The sequence below is a fragment of the Capsicum annuum genome, unplaced genomic scaffold (assembly GCF_002878395.1).
Source record: "Capsicum annuum cultivar UCD-10X-F1 unplaced genomic scaffold, UCD10Xv1.1 ctg5491, whole genome shotgun sequence".
NCBI classification, from domain to species: domain Eukaryota; kingdom Viridiplantae; phylum Streptophyta; class Magnoliopsida; order Solanales; family Solanaceae; genus Capsicum; species Capsicum annuum.
Window position 1 is genome coordinate 171276 of NW_025863160.1, and position 18703 is coordinate 189978.

The following is an 18703-nucleotide window of genomic DNA, read 5'->3' on the forward strand; positions in this document are numbered from 1 at the left end:
TCTGAAGCTGGTAGTGTATCTGAAAGTGGAAAAGTATGGTTTGTAGAATTTGTGTTGTAAAGGAGTGTGTCATCAGCTAAAGAAACAGATTCATGGTCGGGTACAGAAAAGATAGGTGGAGCTGATATGGGATTCTTTGTAAAGGGAAAAATGTTCTCATAGAATTGGACATCTCTAGTGACAATTATTTTCTGTGTATTCAACTCTAAAAGTTTAAAATCCATTTGATTAATGGGATAACCAAGAAAAGAACAAGCTTGTGCTCTAGGTTCAAACTTCCCTCTCCCATGTGATAAAGTGCTAGCATAGCACAAGCATCCAAAATACCTTAATGAACTATAATTAGGTTCGTTACCAAACAATCTATGATAGGGAGTTTTTCCATGAAGGACTCTTGAAGGCATCCTGTTAATAAGAAAAGTAGCAGTAAGAATACACTTTCCCCAATATCTTAAGGAAACCTGAGATTGAAATAAAAGGGCCCTTGCTGTTTCAAGCAAGTGCTTGTGCTTCCTCTCAAAAACTCCATTTTTTGAGGGGTAGCCACACAGGATGTTTGATGTAAAATCCCTAAAGAGTTGAAATAATTAGTTGCAATCAAGCTCTTTCCCAAATCCAGGGCATCATCTGACCTTATTTTCTTCACCTTAACATTAAATTGTCTCTCAATCATATTCAAAAACATTGCAATACAGGAAAGGCATTACTTTTGGTTCTCAACAGATAAGTCCAAGTCCCTCTACTATAATCATCCACTATAGTAAGGAAGTATCTATATCCATTGTAAGTATCTACCTTGTAGGGTCCCCAAGTATCAATGTGAATAAGGTCAAATATAGAAGTTGTTAAAATTTGACTAATGCAGAAAGAAGGTCTAGATTTAGGATAAATATCACAAAAACACTCAGAAGTAGATGGAAAAGAAAGGAAACTGACATTCTTCATTGATGAAAAAGGCAAATGCCCCAATCTAATATGCAAAAGTCTTACATTAGAAGCTGCATTAGAACAAATGGGAGAGGAAACAATACTATCTTTATTAGAAACAGAAACTGAAGAACTACTAGGATTAATAACAATCTTCCTACAAGTAGTCTTGCTGAAACTAGAGAATGACTCCTTGGCATTAGGATTGAGTAGATAAAAACCTTCTTGCGCTTCACCAAAAACTTAAGGCCTTCTCATGGAAGGGCCTTGCATCACACAGTTTGTCAGAGTGAAATACAAAGTGCAAGAAAACTATTTACACAACTTGTGAATAGACATAAGATTATACTTGAAACTAGAAATATATAACACATTTTCTAGAATTAAAACAGAAAACATGGCTACTGTACCTATATGAGTAACTGAAATGGTTTGACAATTAGGAAGATTGATAGTTAAAGGAAATTGAAGACAAGTTATGGAAGCAAAGGAAGATGAATTGAAACACATGTGTTCTGATGCACCTGAATCTATGATCTAGGTGCTAGAGTTTAGGACAGAAAAACATGAACCAAGATGCTTAGAAATTGTACCAGCTATAGAATTAACATTGATGTCAATCCCTAAATTTGAACCTTCCTCCATCTTCATCTGTTTGAATATCTGAATAAATTGAGAATATTTTTCCTTGCTGAAAGGTATCTCAGATTCAATAGCTTGTTTTCGCACTGCATCTTTCATTATAGCATTATTCCCCCTAATCTGATTTTGAGAACCCCTATCATTTGTGAACTGAAAATTCTCAGGAAAGCCTATCAGTCTGTAATAGTCTACTTCCAGATGTCCTTGCTTTCCACAATAATCATAAGAGACATTTGGGTTGTATTTTACCTTTTTTCTTTGAGATTTGAAAACTGTTTGGTGAATCTATGCTATTGAACTTGAGGAGGTGCAGATCTGGGATAAATATTTCTAGATCTGTGGGGAGCTGATGGTATAAAATTTTATGTCTGTTTCCTGCTTTCTGATTGTTAATATTTTTTGTCATGAAGGCTGATAAATCTGCAGAACTCATAAGGTTGAAATAAGATTTTCTCTGTTCTCATCTTGCAGAATCAAAGAGTAAGCAAGATTGATGTTAGGTAATGGGTTGATCATGAGAATGTTGCTTCTAGCTTGAGAATAAGTATCATTAAGACCTATGAGAAAATGTATCAACCTCTCATCCTCTAAGGATTTTTTCAGTTTGAGCTTACCTTCACATATACACACGCAACTACACTGAATATTAGAATTAAGAGAATCTAGTTCATCCCATAATTTTTTGAGTCTACTGAAGTATCCTGCTATGCTATTTGTTCCTTATTTAAGATATTGAGCTCCTTTTGCAGATGGTAAAGCTTAGCACCATTGGACTGACCAAACTTGTGCTCAAGGCTGGTCCAAAGCTCTTATACAGTTTTGGAATAAATTACATTGTCAGCTATGTCCTTAGAGAGTGAATTCAAGATCCAGGATATGACCATGTCATTACATCTGTTCCATGCTTGAAAATTTGTTGAATCCGATGCTGGACATGGGTAGGAACCCATGATGAATTCCAATTTGTTCTTTGCTGACAGAGCAATTAGGACTGACCTCTTCCAACCCGGATATCCTTTGCCATCAAAGGGTGTATTTACTAGTGTCATACCAGGGTTATCAGAAGCATGGAGATTATTAGGATGATTTTGATCCATGGTGAGGGTGCTAGCAGTAGTAGTCATTGAAGCAGTAGCTGTTTGCTTCGCCATGTTTGAGAGTAAGAAAGGAGAAAGTTGATGTTGAATCTGATCTGATCTGAAAATTATTGCTTTGATACCATGTAGAAAAGTTAGAACCAACTTTGGGAAATTTTCTTGATGATCTTTATTATGTGTGAACCAATGTAAAATATATACATGTATCTTATGCAAGAAGCTAAATAATAAAAACATATGTATCTTTTGCAAGATGCTAAATAATAAAAACACAAAGCTAATTAATAAAACAACAAAAGAAATATCTAAACACTCGTATCGTGTCTTGACACTTTTTCTTTATTCTCAACAGTAGATGGATTCCACAAAACATATATTTTGTACGCCTTAGGGTTCTTTAAAAGCAACAAGCCATCACACGAGCACAAGACTAGCTTTTCGGAATTTTTCTGGAGGAGAAACTTCCTTTGCAATTGTAACTAATTGGGAAGTTTTCAAGTCTCTAAACTTGAATTCATTAGTATAACATTTGTGAAACAATAGCTTTTCACGGCCAATGCTTTGGATTGACTGGGATGAATTCTCCTGAATTCATTGTCAAGGATCATAACATTCCACGCCTTACAAATAGATTTAAAATATAACAAAGATTTAAATGGTACCCTAGTAAGGATGAGAAATAGGATATCACTAGGAAGATTGTAACCAATATTATCAAAGGGTAATTTCTTTTTTGCCATTATAATATGTAATTGGACAATAATGGCGATGCTAAGGTTTTTGTAATATTGTGAGGGAGGAATATATATACTAGGAAATAGGCTTTATGTTTGTCGCAAAAATATTTTTTGACCATATATATACCAACTCAAAAAATAATATAAATTTGATTAATTCAATATTTTAAAAATAGAACTTTGATATTCAAAAACTAATAGGAGTACTAAAAGTACTATATTGCAATTCTTTTTGTATCTACTTTTTGAAAGAATACATCTTAATTGAGAAATAATTAAGTACATTTTATTTACTCTACTTTTTTCAAAAAAGTTGAAATTTAAGGTTTCCGCTACTTCTTTATAAGGAGTGCTTATTAATAATTAGTCTAGCCATAAGCCGCCAAGGTGAAACGTCAAACGTACTATGAGAAATCCTACAATTCCCCAAGAAATAATTTTTGAAATATTCTTATGGCTTGTCACGTCATTGATGAGATTCAGGTATGTTTCTGGATTTTTTTAATTCACTTGTATCGAAATCTGATTTTGTTGATATTCATCAATGTCGCTCTGTGAGTCATGATGGTGTGACAAAGTTGATAGCACGGAAAAGAGACCGTTTCTCATTATTGTGCAAAAGGAAAAATCTCTATGGAATTTTGATAATCTTTACTACCATTTAATGTATGCCAATGGTTTATTCTGCATTTGGTATCGAAACTTGGAGTCTGCTAGAATTTGCAATCCCATTATAAGAGAAGTAATCCGTCTTCCCAGCACTACAAACATTTTTAGCTCAATTGACTTTCAGTATAACTATTCACTAAGTTATGAACCAGAAGAAAAGAAGTATAAAGTTTTAATGATATAAATCAACCAAGTTGTTGCCTTCAATCTCTCTCCATGATTCGTCTATACCTAATGTGAACGCCCAATTTGTTATGGACCCCAATGGAACATTACGTGTCATCAAAACTTTATACTTCTTTTCTTCTAAGACGAAGATAATTATACTTATTAAGGGGATTGCAATTCTTGTGACGAGGAGATTGTATTCATCGCGAGAAAAATAGTTGGAGAAAATTGGAAACTCATGAACACAATAAGGGTTGCATTATGGATGTTTGTAGTTACAAAGAAACCCTCTTCCCATTACAAAGTTTGTATTTGTGATGATAACTTTGTCTCCTCAGAGGAAGAATAGCTTTGCTCTCTAGTAAGAGTGTTAAGTGGGCCGGGCCGGGCCAACCCTCGGAGTATGTACAATTACACAAAGAAAATGAGAATAAAAGGTACAGTGCTACAATGCTAAAATTGAACCGTGTGAACATTAATATATAATTAGGCTCCACACCTAACAATTCTCCCACTTGGAGACTGACTCTTTTATCCAAGAATTACATTCTCAAAAAAATAAATAATGTTCCTTCATCATCAATATCTTTGCCACTCCGCAATATCTGTAGACACAACTATAGAAGACCAACTAGGGTTTTGCACTACCTTAGTTTACCAATATCAACACATTTTGTCAATATGTCTGCTGGATTCTTTTCAACCTCTATCTTTTCCAAACACATATCACCATCTTCCACTGCCCTGCAAGTGAAATGGTACTGTCTTCTAATGTGCTTCGTCTTCGAATGATAGACTGGGTTCTTCACCAACTATATGAAACTCTGGCTATCTGTGTAAAAAATCTTCTCACACTGCTTCTTGCCCAGTTCTTCCAAATAATCTGCCAGCCATATCATCTCCTTTCCTGCTTCAACTATTGCCATATACTCAGCCTCAGTAGATGAAATAGAAACGCACTTCTGAAGTCTAGAAATCCAACTCACTACTATACCACCTATAGGGAGGTTGGGGATTGTCTCAGTCTGGCCTATTTAATTTGCTGTGGCCATTTGGGTGGTCAAACGGGCAAAACAGTGCGAACGGGGCATTTTCGAGCCAAATCGGTGTGCTATAGTCGATAGTTTTGGGGATGGGCCCAGGGTTTGGGAATGTTGTGGGTCAAAAAATCGATCGGGATGTGCTAGGGAGGTTGGGGATCATCCCAGGTCAGGGCATGCTATGGGCCAAAAATCGATCGGGGTGTGCCAGGGAGGTTTTGGATAATCCCAGTGTAGTCCATTTAATTTTTTGTGGCCATTTGGGTGGACAAACTGGCAAAATGAGGCATTTTTCAGCCAAATTAGTGTGCTATAGGCCACACTTTTGGGGGTGGGACCAGGGTTTGGGCGTACTGTGAGCCGAAAATAAATCGGGGCATGTCAGGGAGCTTGGGGATCTCTCCAGTGTGGTTCGTTTAATTTTTTGTGGCCGTTTGGGTGGACAAACGAGCGAAATAGCTCGAACGGGGCATTTTTCCGCTAAATCGATGTGCTATAGCCCACGATTTTGGGGATAGGCCCGGGGTCCGAGCGTGCTGTGGGCCTAAAATCAACTCGGGCGTGCCAGGGAGGTTGGGGATCATCCCAATGTGGTACTTTTAATTTTTTGTGGCTATTTGGGCGGACAAACGAGCGAAGCACGAACGGGGCATTTTTGAGTCAAATCGATGTGCTTTAGCCCACTATTTTGGGGTGGGTCTGGGGTCTGGGCATACTGTGGGCTGAAATTCAATCGCGTCGTGACAGGGAGGTTAGGGATTTTGGAGTCCGTTTAATTTTTTGTGGCCATTTGGGAGGACAAACAGGCGAAACGGCACGAACGGGGCATTTTCCCGCCAAACCATTGTGCTATAGCCCATGGTTTTGGGGGTGGGCCCGAGGTCCGGGCATACTGTGGGACGAAAATCAATCGGGGTGTGCCAGAGAGGTTGAGGATCTTCCTAGTCTGTTTTGTTTTATTTTTTATGGCCATTTGGGTGTACAAATGAGAAAAACAACGAGAATGGAGAATTTTCGAGCCAAATTAGTGTGGGCCTGGGTCCGGGCGTGCTGCAAGACAAAAATCGATTGGGGCATGCCAGGGATATTAGGGATCGTCCCAGTGTGTTCAATTTCATTTTTTTGTGGGCATTTGGGTGGGTAAACGGGCAAAACTACGCGAACGGGGCCTTCTCGAGCCAAATCGGTGTGCTATATAGCCCGCAGTTTCAAGGGTAAGCCCGGGGTCCAAGCAGGCTGTGGGTCGAAAATCAATCGGGGCATGCCAAGGAGGCTGGGAATCATCCCAGTACGGTCCGTTTAATTTTTTGTGTCTATTTGGATGGATAAACGGGTGAAATAGCGCGAATGGGGCATTTTCAGGCCAAATCGGTGTGCTATAGCCCATGGTTTTTGGGGTGGCACGGGGTTCGAGTGTGTTGCAGGCTAAAAATTGATCGAGGCGTGCCAGGGAGGTTGGGGATCATCCCAGTATGGTCCATTTTATTTTTTGTGGCCATTTGGGTGGACAAATGGGCAAAATGGCGTGAACTGGGCATTTTAGAGCCAAATCGCTATACTATAGCCCATGGTTTTTGGGGTGGGCTGGGGGTTTGGGTGTGCTTTGGGTCAGAAATTGAGCGGGGCATGCCAGGGAGGTTGGGGATCATCCCAGTGTGGTTCATTTAATTTTTAGTGGCCATTTGGGTGGACAAACGGGTGAAATACTGAGAACCGGGCATTTTCGGGATAAATCAGTGTAATATAGCCCACGGTTATGGGGGTGTGCTCGGGGTCCTGGCATGCTTTCGGCCAAAAATCGGTCGGGGCATGCCAAGGAGGTTTGGAATCATCCCAGTAGAGTCCGTTTAATTTTTTATGGCCATTTGGGTGGACAAACGGGCAAAAATGTGTGAATGGGGCCTTTTCGGGCAAAATCGGTGTGCTATAGCCCACAATTTTGGGTGGACCCGGGGTCTGGGCGTGCTGTGGGCCAAAAATTGAAGGGGGTATGCCAGGGAGGTTGGGAATCATCCCAGTGCAGTCTATTTAATTTTTTGTGGCCATTTGGGTGGGCAAACAAGAGAAACGGTGCGAACGGGGCAATTTCGAGCCAAATCAGCGTGCTATACCCAATGATTTTATGGGTGGGCCCGGGGTTTGGCAGTACTGTGGGCCAAAAATTGATAGAGGTATGCCAGGAACGTTGGGGATCATCCCAGTGTGGTCCGTTTAATTTTTCGTGGCTATTTGGATAGACAAACGGGCAAATCAATGTGAACGAGGCATTTTCGAGCCAAATTGGTATGCTATAGCCCACGTTTTAGGGTGGGCCCGAGGTACGGGCGTGTTATGGACCAAAAATCTTTTGGGATATGCCAGAGAGGTTGGGGATCATCCCAATGTAGTCCGTTTAACTTTTCGTTGCAATTTGGGTGCACAAATAGGCAAAACGAGGCATTTTTGGCCAAATCGGTGTGTCATAGCCTACAGTTTTGGGGGGTGGTCCCAGGGTTCAGGCATGCTAAGGGCTAAAAATAAATCGAGGTGTGCCAGGGATCTTGGGGATCATCCCAGTGTGGTCCATTTAATATTTCGTGGTCATTTGGGTGGACAAATGGGCAAAACGACACGAACGGGGCATTTTCCCGCCAAATTGGTGTGCTATAGCCCACGATTTTGGGAATGGGCCTGGGTCCGGGCTTGCAATGGGCCTAAAATCTACTGGGGTGTGTCAGGGAAGTTGGGGATCATCCCAGTATGGTACTTTTAATTTTTTGTGGCCATTTGGGTGGATAAACTGGCGAACGGGGCATTTTCGGGCCAAATCGATGTGCTATAGCCTATAGTTTTAGGGTGAGCCTAGGGTCTGGCCGTTCTGTGTGCGAAAAATCGATTGGGGCATGCTAGGGAGGTTGATGATCGTCCCATTGTGGTTCGTTTAATTTTTCGTGGCTATTTGAGTGGTTAAACAGGTTAAACAGCACGAATAGGGCATTTTCACGCTAAATCAGTGTGTTATAGCCCACGATTTAGGGGGTGGGCACGGGGTTCGGGTATGCTATAGGTCAAAAGTTGACCGGGGCGGGCTGGGGAGGTTTTGGATCATCCCTGTATGGTCTGTTTAATTTTTTGTGGTCACTTGGGTGGATAAACGGGCAAAATGGCGCGAACGGAGCATTTTCAGGCCAAATCAGTGTGCTATAGCCTACGGTTTTGGGCGTGGGCTCTGGATCTGGGTGTGCTGTGCACCGAAAATAGACTAGTGCATGTCGGGGAGGTTAGGGATCATCCCAGTGTTGTCTGTTAAATTTTTTGTGACCATTTGGGTGGACAAACGGGTGAAACTATACGGACGAGGCCTTTTCGGGCCAAATCGGTGTGATATATAGCCCACAGTTTTTAGGGTGGGCTGAGGTCCGAGCGTGTGGGATAAAACTCAACTGGAGCATGCCAGGAAAGATAGGAATCATCCCAGTATAGTCCGTTTAATTTTTTGTGGCCATTTGGATGGACAAACCGGAGAAATACCAAGAATGGGGCATTTTCAAACTAAATCGGTGTGCTATAGCCCACGGTTATGGGGGTGGGCTCGAGTTCCTAGCGTGTTGTGGACTAAAAGTCGAGCGGAGCATGCCACGGAGATTTGGAATCAACCCAGTGAAGTCCCTATAATTTAACGTGGCCATTTGTGTGGACAAATGGGCAAAATTGCACGAACGGGGCTTTTTCGGGCTAAATTAGTGTGGCATGATTTTGGGTGTGGGGCCGGGGTTCAAGTGATCTGTAGGTCGAAAATCAATCGGGGCATGCTAGGGAGATTAGGAATCATCCTAGTGTGATCCATTTAATGTTTTGTGGCCATTTGGGTGGATAGACGGGCGAAATGGCGTGAATGGGGCATTTTCGTTCCAAATTGGTGTGCTATAGCCCACAGTTTGGGGGGTGAGCTCGGGGTCTGTGCGTGATATGGGTTAAAAATCAATCGGGGCATGCCAAGGAGGTTGGGGATCATCCCAGTGTGATCCATTTAATTTTTTGTGGCCATTTTGGTGGACAAACGGGCAAAACAACGCGAACGAGGCAGTTTCAGTCCAAATCGATGTGTTATACCAAGCGGTTTCAAGGGTAGTCCCGGGTTCAGGGCATGCTGTGGGCCAAAAATCAATAAGGGTATGCCAGAGAGATTGGGGATCATCCCAGTTTGGTCCGTTTAATTTTTCGTGTCTATTTGGGTGGACAAACAGATAAAACAATGCGAATTGGGCATTTTCGGGCCAAATTACTTTGCTATAGCCCACGATTTTGGGGTGGGCCCAGGGTTCGAGCATGCCAGGAAGGTTGGGGATCATCCCAGTGTGGTCCATTTAATTTTTTTGGCCATTTGGGTGGACAAATGGTGAAATGGTACGAACAGAGCATTTTCGTGTCAAATTGGTGTGCTTTAGCCCATGGTTTTGGGGGTTGGCCCAGGGTTAGGGCATGCTGTGGTCCTAAAATTGATCGACGCATGCCAGGGAGGTTGGGGATCATCCCAGTATGGTTCGTTTAATTATTCGTGGCTATTTGGGTAGACAAACGGATGAAACAGTATGAATGGGCCATCTTCGGGTTAAATCAGTGTGCTATAGCCCACGGTTTTGGGGTGGGCCCGAGGTCTTAGCGTGTTGTGGGCAAAAAATTGACTGGGCCATGCCAGGAAGGTTAGGGATCGTTCCAGTATGGTCCGTTTAATTTTTTGTGGCTATTTGGGTAGACAAACAGGCTAAACTGCGCGAACGGGATATTTTTGGGCCAAATTGTTGTGGTAATGCGAATGGTTTTGGGGGTGGGCCTGGGGTTCGAGCGTGCTGTGAGTTGAATATCAACCGTGGCATGCCAGGGATTTTGGGGATCGTCGGAATGTGCTCTGTTTAGTTTTTCATGGCCTTTTGGGTGGACAATGGGCGAAATGGTGCGAACGAGGCATTTTCGGCCAAATCGGTGTGCTAAAGCCCATGGTTTTAGGGGTGGCCCAGGGGTCTGGGCATGCTATTGGCCAAAACTCAATTAAGGCGTGCCAGGTAGGTTGGGAATTATCCCAGCATGGTCTGTTTAATTTTTCGTGGCTATTTGAGTGGACAAACGGGAGAAACGACACAAATGGGGCATTTTTGGGACAAATTGGTGTTTTATAGCCCATAGTTTTGGGGGTGTGCTCGGGGTCCGGGCGTGCTATGGGTTGAAAATCGACCGTTGCATGCCAGGGAGGTTAGAGATCATTCAAGTGTTGTTCGTTTAATTTTTTGTGGCTATTTGGGTGGACAAATGTGCGAAATGAGGCATTTACGGGCCAAATCGATATTCTATAGCCCACTGTTTTGTGGGTGGGCTCGGGGTTCGGGCGTGCTGTGGGCCAAAAATTAACCGAGGCTGCCAGGGAGCTTGAGGATCATACCAGTATGGTTCGTTTCATTTTTTGTGGCCATTTGGATGGACAAATGGGCGAAATAGCACGAACAGGGCATTTTCCTGCCAAATCAGTGTGCTATAGCCCATTATTTCGGGGGTGGGCTCGGGGTTCGGGCATGCTGTGGGCCAAAAATTGGCCGGGTATGCCTGGGAGGTTGGGGATCATCCCTGTATGGTCCGTTTAATTTTTAGTGGCCACTTGGGTGGATAAACGGGCGAAACGGCACGCACGAGGCATTTCTGGGACAAATTGATGTGCTATAGCCCACGATTTTGGGGGTGGGCCTGGGGTATAAGCTTGTTGTGTGCGAAAAATCGACTGGGCCACGCCAGGGAGGTTGGGGATCGTCCTTATGTGGTTTGTTTAATTTTTGATGGCCATTTGGGTGGATAAACGGGCGAATTGGCATGAACTAGGCATTTTTGCGCTAAATTGGTGTGCTATAGCCTACATTTTTGGTGGTGGGTCTGGGGTCCATGCGTGCAGCGGGTCAAAAATTGATCGGGGCATGCTAGGGAGGTTAGGGATCATCCCAGTTTGGTCTGTTTAATTTTTGTGGCAATTTGGGTGGACAAACCGGTGAAACAGTGCAAACGAGGCATTTTTGGGCTACATCGGTATGCTATAGTCCATGGTTTCAGGGGCGGGCCCGAGGTTCGAGCATGCTGTGGGCCAAAAATTGACTCGGGTGTGCCAGGGAGGTTGGGTATCATCCCAGTGTAATCCGTTTAATTTTTCATTGCCATTTGGGTGGACAAATGGGAAAAATGGTGCATTTTGGGGCCAAATAAGTGTGCTATTGCCTAGAGTTTCGGGGGGTGGTCCCGGGGTCCGGGCGTGCTGTGGGCTAAAAATAAACCGGGGTGTGACAGAGAGCTTGGGGATCTTCCCAGTATGATTCATTTTATTTTTTGTCGTCATTTGGGTTGACAAATGGGCGCAATAGCACGAACGGGGCATTTTATTGCCAAATCGGTGTGCTATAGCTCACGGTTTTGGGGATGGGCCTAGGGTTCGGGCGTGCTGTGGGCCGAAAATTAATTGGGGCATGCCAGGGAGGTTGGGATCGTCCAAATATAGTTTGTTTAATTTTTTGTGGTCATTTAGGTGGACTAACGGGTAAAATGATGCGAACGGTTTTGAGCCAAATAGGTGTGCTATAGCTCACGGTTTTAGGGGTGGGCCTGGTGTCCCGGCGTTCTATTAGCCAAAAATTGACCGGGGCATTCCAGGGGGGTTAGGGATCATCCTAGTGTCGTCCGTTTAATTTTTTGTGGACATTTAGGTAGATAAAAGGGCGAAACAACGTGAACGAGGCATTTTCGGGCCAAACTAGTATGCTATGTCCCACGGTTTTGGGGGTGGGCCCGGGTCCGAGCATGCTGTGGGCCAAAAATTGACTTGGTCGTGCCAGGGAAGTTGGGGATCACCCTTGCGGTGTCCATTTCATTTTTCGTGGCCATTTAGGTAGACAAACTGGTTAAACGATACAAACGGGGCATTTTCGGGCCAAATTGGTGTGCTATAGCCCATGGTTTCGAGCGTGGGCCAATGATCCGGGATGCTGTGGGCCGAAACTCGACTGGATTGTGTCATGGAGGGTGGGGATCATCCCAGTATAGTTCATTTAATTTTTCGTGGCCATTTGGGTAGACAAATGGGCAAAACAGCGTGAAGGGGGCATTTTCTGGCCAAATCGGTGTGCTATAGCCCACAGTTTTGGGGGTGGGCCCGGTGTTCGGGCGTTCCATGGGTTAATAATTGACCCGGGTGTGCCAGGGAGGTTGGGTATCATCCCAGTGTGGTCCGTTTGATTTTTGTGGCAATTTGGGCAGGCAAATGGGCGAAATGGCGCGAATGAGGCATTTTTGGGCCAAATTGGTCTGCTATAGCCAACAGTTTCAGGGGTGGGCCCGGAATACGGGTGAGCTGTGGGTCATAAATTGATTGGGGCGTACCAAGGAGGTTGGGGATCATCCCAGTATAGTCCGTTTAATTTTTTGTGGCTATTTGGGTGGAATAACAGGTGAAACGGCACGAACGGGGCATTTTCGGGCCAAATCGGTGTGCTATAGCCCACAGTTTTAGGGGTGGATCCGGACGTGCTGTGGGCTAAAAATTTACCGCGATGAGCCAGGGAGGTTAGGGATTGTCCTAGTGTGATACGTTTAATTTTTTATGGCCATTTGGGTGGACAAACGAGCTAAACGGCTCTAACGGGGCATTTTTGGGGCAAATTGATGTGCTATAGTATATGGTTTTATGGATGGGCCCATTTTCGGGTGTGCTGTAGGACCAAAATCAATCGGGGCATACCAGGAAGGTTGGAGATCTTCCCAGTGTGGTCTATTTAATTTTTCGTAGCCATTTGGTTGGACAAACAGGCAAAATGATACGAACAGGGCATTTTCAGGCCAGATTAATATGCTATAGCCCACGGTTTTGAGGGAGGGATAGGGGTCCGAGCGTGCTTTGTGTCAAAAATCAACCGGGGCGTGGCAGGGAGATTGGGGATCATCCCAGTGTGGTTTGTTTAATTTTTCATGGCCATTTGCATGGACAAACGGGTAAAATGGCATGAACGAGGTATTTGTCGAGCCAAATCGATGTGCTATAGCCCACGGTTTTGTTCGTGGGCCCAAGGTTCGGGCGTGTTACGTGCCATAAATTAACTGGGGTATTCCAAGGAAGTTGGGGATCGTCCCAGTGTGATCCGTTTAATTTTCTCTGGCCATTTGGGTAGAAAAACAAGAAAAACGGTGAGAACGGGTCATATTTAGGCCAAATCGGTGTGCTATAGCCCACGATTTAGGGGGTGGACCCGGGGTCCGGGTGTGCTGTGGGTTGAAAATCGATCGAGGCATGCCAGGGAGATTGGGGATCGTCCCAGTGTGGTTCGTTTATTTTTTCGTGGCCATTTGGGTGTACAAATAGTTGAAAAGGAGCTAACGGACCATTTTCGGGACAAATAGGTGCGCTATAGCCCACGCTTTTGGTGGTGGGCCTAGGGTCCAGGCGTTCTGTGGACCAAAAATTGACCGAGGCATGCGAGGGAGGTTAGGGATTATCCCAGTGCATTCTGCTTAATATTTCATGGCCATTTTGGTGGACAAACGTGTGAAATGGCCCGAACGGGGCATTTTCGGGCCAGATCAATGTGCTATAGGCTACGGTTTTGATAGTGGGCCAAGGTCCGAGCGTGTTGTGGGCAAACAATTGATAGGGGCATGCCAGGGAGGTTGGAGATCATCCTAGTATGGTCCGTTTAATATTTTATGGTCATTTGGGTGGACTAACAAGCAAAACGGCGCGAACAGGGCATTTTTGGGACAAATCAGTCATTTATAGCCCATGGTTTCGGGGGTGGGCCTATGGTTCAGGCGTGTTGTGGGCCAAAAATCTATCGGGGAGTGCTAGGAAGGTTGGGGATCATCCTAGTATGGTCCGTTCAATTTTTCATGGCCATTTGGGTGGACAAACGAGTGAAACGGAGCGAACGGGGTATTTTCGGGCCAAATCGGTGATCTATAGCCCATGGTTTTGGGGGTGGGCTCGGGGTCCGAGCGTGTTGGAGGCTAAAAATCAATTGGGTCGAGCCAGGGAGGTTAGAGATCATCCCAGTGTGGTCCGTTTAATTTTTTGTGTCCATTTGGGTGGACAATCGGGCCAAACGGCGTGAACGGACCATTTTTGGGCCAAATCAGTATGCTATAGCCCACGGTTTCAGGAGTGGGCTTGGGGTCCGGACGTGCTGTTGGCCGAAAATCGATCAGGGTGGGGCAAGTTAGTTGGGGATCATCCTAATATGGTGCGTTTAACTTTTCGTGGCCATTTCGGTGGACAAGCTGGAGAAACGGCGCAAATGGGGTATTTTTGGGCTAAATCAATGTGCTATAGCCCATGGTTTTGGGGGTGGGCCTGGGGGCCGGGCATGCTTTGGGCTAAAAATTGACCGGGGTGTGATTAGGAGGTTAGGGATCGTCCTAGTATGGTCATTTTAATTTTTCGAGGCCATTCGGGTGGATAAACGGGTGAAACGGTGCGAACGAGGCATTTTCGGGCCAAATTGGTATGTTATAGCTAACGGTTTTGGGGTGGGCCTGGGGTTCGGGAGTGTTATGGGCTAAAAATTGACCAGAGCTTACCAGTGAGGTTTGGGATTATCCTAGTATGGTTCGTTTAATTTTTTCTGGCCATTTGGGTGGACAAAGGGGAGAAACAGCGCTAACGAGGCATTTTTTGGCCAAATCGGTGTGCTATAGCCGACAATTTTGGGGTTGGGACTGGGGTCTGGATTTTCTGTGGACCAAAAATAGATCGGGGCATGCCAGGGAGGTTGGGGATCATTCCAGTGTGTTCTGTTTAATTTTTTATGGCCATTTGGGTGGACAAACGGGCCAAACGGCCCGAACGGGGCATTTTCGAGCCAAATAAGTGTTGTATAGCCCACGGTTTAGGTAGTGGGCCGAGGGTTCGGGCGTTCCATTGTCTAAAAATTGATCGAGGGGTACCAGGGAGGTTGGGGATCATCTCAGTATAGTCCATTTAATTTTTTTGTGGCTATTTGGGTGGACAAATGGGTGGAACAATGCAAACGGTGCATTTTTGGGCTAAATCGGTGTGCTATAGCCCACGATTTCAGGGGTGTGCTCGGGGCCTAGGCGTGCTGTGGGTTGAAAATTGATTGGAGTGTGCCAGGGAGGTTGGAGATCGTCCCAGTGTAGTCCGTTTAATTTTCTATGGCTATTTGGGTAGATAGACGGGTAAAACGATGCAAACGGGGCATTTTCGGTCCAATTCAATGTGCTATAGCCAATGGTTTCAGGGGTGGACCCGGGGTTCGGGTGTGCTGTGGGTCGAAAAACAACCTAGGCATGCCAGGGAGTTTGGGGATCGCCCTAGTATGGTCTGTTTAATTTTTGGTGGCTATTTGGGTGGACAAACAAGCGAAACAGCACAAACGGGGCATTTTTAGGCCAAATCGATGTGTTATAGCCCACGATTTTGGGGGTGGGCTTGGGGTCCGGCCGTGCTGTGGGTTAAAAATTGATCGGGGCATGCCAAGAAGGTTGAGGATTATCCCAGTGTGGTCTTTTTAATTTTTGTTGCCATTTGGATGGACAAACGGGTGAAACGGCGCGAACGGGGCATTTTCGGGCCAAATTGGTGTGCTATAGCCAATAGTTTCGGAGGTGGCCCAGGGTCTAGGCATTCTGTGGGATGAAAACCTATTAGGGTGTGCCAGGGAGGTTGGGAATTGTCCCAGTGTGGTCCGTTTAATTTTTTTTGGCTCTTTGGGTGGACAAACGGGTGGAACGGAACAAACGGTGCATTTTTGGGTAAAATCGGTGTGCTATTGCCGACGGTTTTTGGGGTGGCCCCGAGGTCCGGGCGTGTTTTGGTCCAAAAATCAACTGAGGTGTGCTAGAAAGGCTGGGGATCATCTCATTATGGTCCGTTTAATTTTTTTGTGGCCATATGGGCAGACAAATAGGCTAAATTGTGCGAACGGGACATATTTTTGCCAAATCAGTGTGCTATATCCCACGATTTCGGGGGTGGACCCGAGGTTCGAGTGTGCTGTGGGCCGAAAATTGACCAGGGCATACCAGTAAGGTTGGGAATCATTCCAGTGTGGTTTGTTTAATTTTTGGTGGCCATTTGGGCGGATATACAGGCAAATCGGTGCGAACAAGGCTTTTTTGGGCCAAATCTGGGTGCTATAGCCCATGGTTTTGAGGTTGGGCCCGGGGTCCGGGCATGCTGTGGGGTTAAAAATCGATCGAGGCATGCCTAGGAGGTTGGGGATCATCTCAGTGTGGTCCTTTTAATTTATCATGGCCATTTGGGTGGAAAACGGGTGAAATGGTGCGAACGGGTTATTTTTGGGCCAAATCGGTTTGCTATAGCCCACGGTTTCAGGGGTGGGCCCGAGGTTCGGGAACGATATAGACCAAAAATCGATTGGGGCATGCTAGGACGGTTGGGGATCTATCCAGTGTGGTTCATTTATTTTTTGTGGCTATTTGGGTGGATAAACGAGCGAAACGGAGCTAACGAGCTATTTTTGGGCCAAATCGATGCGTTATAGCCCACGGTTTTGAAGGTGGACCCGGGGTTCGGGCATTATGTGGACCGAAAATCGATCGGGGAGTGTCAGAGAGGTTGAGAATCATCCCAGTATGTTCTTAATTTTTTGTGGCCATTTCGATGGACAAACAGCTGAAATAGGGTGAATAGGGCATTTTTGGGCAAAAATAGTGTGCTATAGCCCATGGTTTCGGGGGTGGGCCTTGGGTCCGGGAGTGCTTTGAGGCAAAAATTGACCGAGGCATACCAAGGTGGTTGGGATCATCTCAGTGTGGTTCGTTTAATTTTTCATGGGCATTTGGGTGGACAAACGGGAAAAACGATGCTAACGGGGCATTTTTAGGCCAAATCGATGAGCTATAGCCCATTGTTTTTGGAGTGGACCCGAGTTCCAGGCGTTCTGCGAAACAAAAATTGTTCGGGGCATGCCAGGGAGGTTGGAGATCATCCCAGTGTGTTCTCCATAATTTTTTGTGGCCATTTGGGTGGATTAACTGGCAAAACGGCCCGAACGTGGCATTTTCAGGCCAAATTAGTCTGCTATAGCCCACGGTTTCGATAGTGGGCCCATGTTTTTGGTCATGCTGTGGTCCAAAAATCGACCAAGACTTGCTAGGGAGGTTGGGGATCGTCCTAGTGTGGTCTGTTTAATTTTTTGTGGCCGTTTGTGTGGTTAAACGGGTGAAATAGTGTGAACGGGGCATTTTCAGGCTAAATCGGTGTGCTATGGCCCATGATTTTGGGGGAGGGCCTGGGGTCCGGGAGTGCTGTGAGTCAAAAATTGATCGGGGCAAGGTAGTAAGGTTGGGGATCATACCAGAGTTTTTCGTTTAATTTTTTGTGGCCATTTGGGTGGACAAAGGGGCAAAACGGCACTAACAGGGTATTTTTTGGCCAAATCAGAGTGCTATATCCCACGGTTTTAGGGGTGGGCTCGGGGTTTGGGTGTGTTGTGCACCAAAAATTGACCAGAGTATGGTAGGGAGGTTGGGGATTGTCCCAGTGTGGTCCATTTAATTTTTAGTGGCCATTTAGGTGGACAAACAGATGAAATGGCACTAACGGGGCATTTTTGGTCCAATTTGCTGTGCTATAGCCAACAGTTTTGGGGGTGTACATGGGGTTCAGGAGTGCTGTGGGCCAAAAATAAACCGGGGCATACCAGTGAGGTTGGGGATCGTACCAGAGTGTTCTGTTTAATTTTTCATGGCCATTTGGATGGACAAAGGGGAGAAACGGCGCTAACGAGGTATTTTTGTGCCAAATCGGATTCTATAGCCAACGGTTTTGGGGGTGGGCTCGGTGTTCGGGCTTGCTGTGGGCCAAAAATAGACCACAACATGATTGGGAGGTTGAGGATCATCCCAGTATGGTCCTTTGAATTTTTTGTCGCCATTTAGGTGGAGAAACGGATGAAACGGCATGAATAGGGAATTTTTGGGCCAATTCGGTGTGCTATAGCCCACGATTTTGAGGGTGGGCCTAGGGTTCAGGAGTGCTATGGGTAGTATATTGAACGGGGCAGGCCAGTGAGGTTGGGAATCATCCAGTGTGGTCCGTTTAATTTTTCATGACCATTTGGGTGGACAAAGGGGCAAAACTGCGCTACGGGGCATTTTCGGGCCAAATTAGAGTGCTATAGCCCACGATTTTGGGGGTGGGCTCAGGGTCCGGGTGTTCTGTGAACCGAAATCAACCGAGGCTTTCCAGGGAGGTTAGTATAATCCCAGTATATTCTATTTAGGTTTTTGTGGTGATTTGGGAGGATAAACGGGCGAAACGGCCCAGACGAGGCATTTTCGGGCAAAATTAGTGTGTTATAGGCAACAGTTTTGGTAGTGGGCCCGGGGTCTAGGCGTGCTATGGGCCAAAAATCGAACGGGGCCTATCAGGGAGATTGGA